Source organism: Sinocyclocheilus anshuiensis, unplaced genomic scaffold, assembly GCF_001515605.1.
Source record: "Sinocyclocheilus anshuiensis isolate Anshui unplaced genomic scaffold, SAMN03320099.WGS_v1.1 scaffold2218, whole genome shotgun sequence".
NCBI classification, from domain to species: Eukaryota; Metazoa; Chordata; class Actinopteri; order Cypriniformes; family Cyprinidae; genus Sinocyclocheilus; species Sinocyclocheilus anshuiensis.
Window position 1 is genome coordinate 299,297 of NW_015558568.1, and position 5,483 is coordinate 304,779.

General features: G+C 33.4%; 1 pseudogene; it reads right to left on the reverse strand.

Annotated features, from left to right (window-relative positions):
- Nucleotides 1-4,254, reverse strand: part of LOC107679506 (beta-galactosidase-1-like protein 2) — a 5,426-nt pseudogene extending 1,172 nt beyond the window's left edge.
- Between the last annotated feature and the right edge of the window lie 1,229 nt (nucleotides 4,255-5,483).

The window sequence follows — 5,483 nt, forward strand, 5'->3', positions numbered from 1 at the left end:
CCATCTTCAAGAAACGACTAAAAACACATCTGTTCCACCTTTATATGACCCTCTAAATCTAACACTTTCTATACTATTTTAATTCTACTTTATCTATATTTATCTTTTTTATTTTTTTTATTCTTTATTTAAAAAAAAACAACAAAAAGCAAAAACTAGCTTTCTATTTTTTCTATTCTATCTACTTGTTTTTCTTTGTTTGTGTGTGTGTGTGTGTGTGTGTATAATATATATACGTGTACTGCGTTAGGCTAACCGAGACTTGTCATTTGCACTTATATATTGTTGCTCTTTTGTTAGTTTTGACTGCTTCTATTGTCCTCATTTGTAAGTCGCTTTGGATAAAAGCGTCTGCTAAATGACTAAATGTAAATGTAAATGTAAGTACAGTACAGTATTTCTGACCAAATTTAAAGGAATAGTTTACCCAAAAATGATAATTTACTGAAAATGTAGTCACCCTCAGGCTGTCCAAGGTGTAGATGAGTTTGTTTCTTTATTGGAACAGGGTGCCGTCAGAATGAGAGTCCAAACAGCTGATAAAATCATCACCATAATCCACATGACTCCACTCCATCAGTTAACGTGTTGTAAACCCAAAAAGCTGCGTGTTGTAATAAATTCATCATTAAGATGTTTTTAATTTCAAGCTATTGCTTTTGGCTAAAATACGATCAAACACCATTTCTAAGCAAAAACATTTCTAAACAGATATGTTGGTGGATTTTGATGTGAGAGGACAACAGGAGATGAACTTTTTCACATTATTATGGATTATAGACTATAGATATTTTGGCAACAGTAAAATTTTAAAGGGGTCATATGATGCGATTTCAAATTTTCCTTTCTCTTTGGAGTGTTACAAGCTCTTGGTGCATAAAGAAGATCTGTAAAGTTGCAAAGACTAAAGTCTCAAATCCAAAGAGATATTCTTTATAAAAAGTATGTGGAAAATAATGTCTTTTTTTGAACCTTAAACCGCATAAACACATTTCATTACACCAAATACACAAAATAATGTTCTTTTTAGCAGCATCATATGACCCCTTTAAATGTCTTAATGATGGGTTTATTTCTTACAAACATGCATCTTTTCACTTCATAAGACTAATTGATGGACTGGAGTCGTGTGGATCACTTGTGGATTATTGTGAAATTTCTCCAAATCTGTTCTGATGAAAAACAAACTCGTCTACATTTTAGATGGCCTGAGGGTGAGTACATTTTCAGCAAAGTTTCATATTTGGGTGAACTATTACTTTAAGTGTTCAAATCTTGTCCTAATTCATTTAACTCACTGTTCTCCACCAGCAGACTCAAACTGTTTCTCCTACAAATAATCAATAAAGTTAATTCATTTATTTGTTCAAAAATACAATAAAAACAGTAATACGGTGAAATATTATAATTTAAAATAATAATTTTCTATTAATAATATATTTTAAAATGAAATTTATTCCTGTGATGTTTAAACTGAATTTTCAGCATCATGACTCCAGTCTTCAGGGTCACATGATCCTTCAGAAATCATTCTAATATGCTGATTTGCTGCTCAAGTAACATTTCTTATTATTATCAGTGTTGAAAACAGTTGTGCTGCTTATTAATTTTGTGGAAACCGTGATGTATTTTTTCAGGATTCTTTGATGAAACATTATAAATATCTTTACTGTCACTTTTGATCAAATTAATGTGTGTCAGTGAGATTTTTCAGCAAGAAAAATTCTCTGGTGATGGTGGTCTCGTAGAGGGTGTGTCCTGGCCATTACCGTTATTCACAGGCAGATTCTCCATATTGACGGGGAATTGAGATTTGAAAGGCTCGAGGGTAAAGAAGTTGGATTTTGAGATTAATTTCTCAGAGTAAATGTTCCTGTTTCTCGGGGTAAAGTCAGGGTCAAGTAGACTTCTTACCTCATGTGTGTATGGCAGAGCGTCCCACAGTGACAGATGCTGGAACAATAGGGCCGCCTCATATTCTTCTTTCCAGCGGAGACCAGGCATCTCAGGGAGGATTTCACCTGATGAGCACCACAGAATTCAGCACAGCTCAGAAAACATGTGAGCATGTTATTATTAGATACAATGTAGTACATTTTTCCTTTGATATAACTTTTCAAAAAGGCCACATGGATGGGAGGAAAACAATATTAACCAATAATATGTTGTACAGCATCCAAAATGTTGAAAGAATCAAAGATGGATGGCCTGAGGTGAGAAAAGCCAACAAATCCATCAAGACATTTTTATCTTCAAACTGTTGCTTCTGGCTAAAATATAAGGCCATAATCCATAATATTGCTTTCTCCAGTAAAAATAAAGTTGTCTCGTCTGGATCAGGAGAGAAATATGCACAGACCAACAGTCTAAAACAGTTCTAAACAAATATGTTGGTGGATTTTGATGTGAGAGGACAACAGGAGATGTACTTTTCATTGGAGGAAGTGTTAGCATGGATTATGGACTCCAGATATTTTGCTACTGTTTAAAGTTAAAATGCCTTAATGATGGATTTGTTTCTTATAAACGTGCAGCTTTTCACTTTACAAGATGTTAATTGATGGACTGGAGTGGTGTGGATTATTGTGATGTTTTTATCAGCTGTTTGGACTCTTATTCTGACGGCACCCATTCACTGCAGAAGATCCACTGGTGAGCAAGTGATGTAATGCTACATTTCTGAGGGTGAGTAAATTTTGAGCAAATTTTCATTTTTGGTTGACCTATTAAGCCTACTAAGCACCTACTAGCACTTTGTTCTGCTGCTTTTTCAGTCCTACATGAAATGCTTGTGCTCTACTTGATAGCACTACACACTGGCCATATTGTGAAGTACAACATCAGTTCACCAAAAATAAAGATTCGGTCATCATCCCGCATGTTGTTCCAAATCTATATGACTTTCTTTCTCATGTGAAAAATAAAAAGAATTTGTCTAAGTTTTTTTTTAAAACAATGGAATGGTCTCCAATGTTTTTTGGTTCCCAGTGTTCTTCAATATATATATTTTTTTGTGTTCTTGTTTGCAGCAACATGAGGGTGAGTAAATGATGAGATAACTGCAAGTTTTGGGTGTTCTGTCCTTTTAAAGGTGATATAATTTTAATATGAATTATTCCACCCTAGTTTAATATGCAGCCAACTTGAGGCTAATTGTGGAGTCACTTTTAAGATGAACAAACCATAGCTTGTAACCAGTGCTTTGTACGATGGGTTGGCCGATGCTCCATTCATGAAGCCAAAGTTTGTCCCTCCGTGGAACATGTACAGGTTGATGGACATTCCTCGTCTCAGTATCTCTCTCACCACGGCAACCAGGTCTGTCATTAGAAAGGAAATTTCACATCAGTGCTTCGGCCCTTCATGTTAATAATGGTAAATGACAAGTTATCAAGGGCTTTTTAAATAATTATTATAAAAAAAATAAATAAAATAGTAGCTAAATAAAACAAATAAAATTTTTAATTAATAAAAAATAAAAAAGTATAATAAAATGAAACAATTATTGTTTTATATTATTCACTTAAAAATATTAAAATATTATTTATTATTTGTTTGTTTTATTAATTTCAACGTTTTTTTTATTTGTTTTTTTGTGTCATATGATAACATCTTACCCTCTGCAGGAAAACTATGGTGTAAACCGCTCCATCCATCAGACCTCCACGTCCAGAGCTCCATCACCAGCACAGGACCGTTGGGCTTTATGCACATGCGATTAAAGTAATGTCAAACGTTTTATCTAACACTTTCATTTACAAAACCGACCCTAAAATATCTACCTGCACTGCTTCAAGATATTTGATGTCATCATGATTCATTTTCTTGAATTATTTTAGACCTTCATGGTCGTCTGATGTTAGGAGAACTTCACTGATGCCCCTTTCTTGAAGAGCCTGGAAGAAATTATATTAAAAACTTTGCCATCAAAGAAAAGTACGACATCTGAGTTTGGAATGTTCATTCATACCTCTTTGATAAATGACATGTAGTTTCCATCTCTTGCATGTGATCCATATTTGTTTTCCACTTGAACAGCAATGACAGGCCCACCTTTCTTAAACTGACAACATATAAGTCCAACATCACACATCACTCAGAGTACATTTTTAAGTACTTCTTATGTTTCAGAAACAATCCTACCTGGAAAGGCACCACTTTGGGAATAAGCTTATCGAAGTATACGTTTACAGCCGCTATGAATCCTTGGTAAGTGGTTCGCAGAAGACTATTTTGATAGTCCACTTTAGACATTCTGCTAACCATTAAGTAACTTCGCAACTAAATGTCAACTAACTCTCAGTAGAGTATTAGTAGACTGGTAAGTTAAGGTTAGTAGTACACTCTAAAAAATGCTGGGTTAAATACAACCCAGTGCTGGGTAAAATAGGGACAAACCCAGCAGTTGGGTTGTTTTGACCCAGCGGTTGGGTTACTACCCAGAAGGTTGGGGTAAACATTTAACCCAACTGCTGGGTCAAAACAACCCAATTGCTGGGTTTGTCCCTATTTTACCCAGCACTGGGTTGTATTTAACCCAGCATTTTATAGAGTGTATAAGTTGACATGTACTTGTAAAGACTGCTTAGTAGAATGTCTGTTGGAGGACCATCAAAATAGTGTTAGCAGATATTAAGCAAACAGACTACTAATACTCTAATGACTGCTAGTTGACATGAAGTTGCAAAGTTAGTAGAATGCCTAAGTGGACTAAAATAAAGTGCTACCAAATGTGAAGAAACACAGGATATTTAAATGTAGTTCCTTGTAACAAGTTTTTTTTTTTAATTCCCCTCATGACATTCGTTACCAAAAAGCATGGCACATCATTTTGATTTGATCAAATGCTGCATTTGCTTGCTGCCTCACAATTTTTTTTATCACATTTTCTCTGGAATTTGCAGGATATGACTTAAAAGTTATGCTACAGTAGAGCCGTTTATATTCCATTCAACAGCAGAAATCACCTGGGCAGTCCTCCAAGGTCAAGGTCAGAGCCTATGTACGTAAAATTACATAAAGTATCAAATGAATAGCTAAAATAAATAAATAAATATTTGAAAGTAGTTAGAATTTGTAAAGAAGCACAGTTAATTGTTTAGAAATGGATTATTCCAATTTTAATAAAGCATTTAACTGACTAACTAAATAAATAAATAAATACTTGAAAGTTGAAATTTGTAAGGAAGCAGTTAATTATTCAGAAATTAAATTTTGCAGTTTTAATAATTAAAATATTTAACAAACAAAATAAATAAATGAAGTATTTGAAAGTTGGAATTTGTAAAGAAGAACACTTAATTATTTAAAACTGATTGCCATTTTAATTTAATAATTTAAATAAATGGAGTAAGTAAATAAATAAGTAAAAAAATTATTAGAATAAACAAACAAATACTTGTAAGTTGGAACTTGTAAGGAAGCACAGTTATTTATTTAGATATTAATTACTGCCATTTTTTACAAATTAAAGCATTTAATAA